The 1522-nt window shown below is 41.6% G+C and overlaps 1 pseudogene; it reads right to left on the bottom strand.

The window, feature by feature from the left end:
• Positions 1-337: 337 nt before the first annotated feature.
• On the bottom strand, positions 338-806 carry LOC112636626 (annotated as a pseudogene).
• Between the last annotated feature and the right edge of the window lie 716 nt (positions 807-1522).

Raw genomic sequence — 1522 nt, 5'->3', positions numbered from 1 at the left:
CAGGCACCTGCCACCACGCCCAGCTAATTTTGTATTTTTAGTAGAGACAGGGTTCCACAGTGTTAGCCAAGATGGTCTTGATATCCTGACCTGGTGATCCGCCTGCCTCGGCCTCCCAAAGTGCTGAGATTACAGGTGTGAGTCACCATGCCCGGCCAACAACAAGTTTCTATTCTGCTTGAGTGCTTACAAGAAGCTAATATTATACTTACTAGATAATTAGAATCAAATCTATAAGCTTTAAGATTTTAAGTTGTCATTCTTATGAAAAACATTATTTCCTTTTTTTATGGTGAAAAGATATACATCTACTTAGAATCAGCCAGCTGGACTCAGTTTAGATGATCCCAAGTTTGTTGGCAACATCCAAAGCATCGTAATCAGAAGCCAGTTGAACATATGACTTCTTCTCTCCATCAGTCCGAATCAGGATGTTGACCATGGCCACATCCACATCCCAGAGATTCTTCACAGTCTGTTTGATCTGGTGCTTGTTGGCTTTAACATCGACAGCGAACACAAGTGTGTTGTTGTCTTCTATCTTCTTCATGGCTGACTCAGTGGTCAGTGGAAACATGATGATAGCATGGTGGTCAAGCTTGTTACTCCGGGGGGCGCTCTTCCCAGGATATCTGGGCTGCCTCCGGAGTCGCAGTGTCTTGGGACGCTGGAAAGTGGGTGAGGTGCAGATCTTCTTTTTTTGGGAGGCTGTGGACACATTTCAACACTGCCTTCTTGGCCTTTAAAGCCTCTGCTTTGGCTTGGGCTTTAGGAGGGGGAGGAGCTTCCTTAATTTTTAGTGCCATCTTGTGAAAAGCGAAAAACATTATTTCGATAATAAGTTTTTTACAGTAAATCTGCCTAATAGTAGTTTCCAAAATACTTTTGGTAATTTTTAACCTTAAAGTTAAGCTAAGTAAAATATTTCCATTAAATATCTACATCATTTATAAATAAGATACAATACTAAAACATTAATTACTGAACATAAGTAATTCAAGTTTATATACTTTTGGCTTCTTATTTTTACAGAAAAACTAGATATTTTGGCCTGTTAATAAACATGTTTTTGCCTACCACACTGAGAAATTGAGACGGAGCAACACTCAGTCTCAAAAGAAAAGAAAAAGAAAAAAAAAGAAATCTCTTTCTCTTAAGTTAACTCTTGTTTTTTTGTTTTTTTGAGATGGAGTCTCGCTCTGTCGCCCAGGCTGGAGTGCAGAGGCCCGTTCTCAGCTCACTGCAAGCTCCGCCTCCCGGGTTTACACCATTCTCCTGCCTCAGCCTCCCGAGTAGCTGGAACTATAGGCGCCCACCACCACGCCGGCTAATTTCTTGTATTTTTTAGAAGAGACGGGGTTTCACTGTGTTAGCCAGGATGATCTTGATCTCCTGACCTCGTGATCCGCCTATCTCGGACTCCCAAAGTGCAGGGATTACACACCACACCTGGCCACTCTCAAGCTAACTCACAACAATTTTAGTAGATTATGCTTTTGTAAACAGAAAAGGAGCATTTATC

Source organism: Theropithecus gelada, chromosome 12 (genome assembly GCF_003255815.1).
Source record: "Theropithecus gelada isolate Dixy chromosome 12, Tgel_1.0, whole genome shotgun sequence".
Taxonomy (NCBI): domain Eukaryota; kingdom Metazoa; phylum Chordata; class Mammalia; order Primates; family Cercopithecidae; genus Theropithecus; species Theropithecus gelada.
This window is presented reverse-complemented; position numbering and strand designations above follow the sequence as displayed.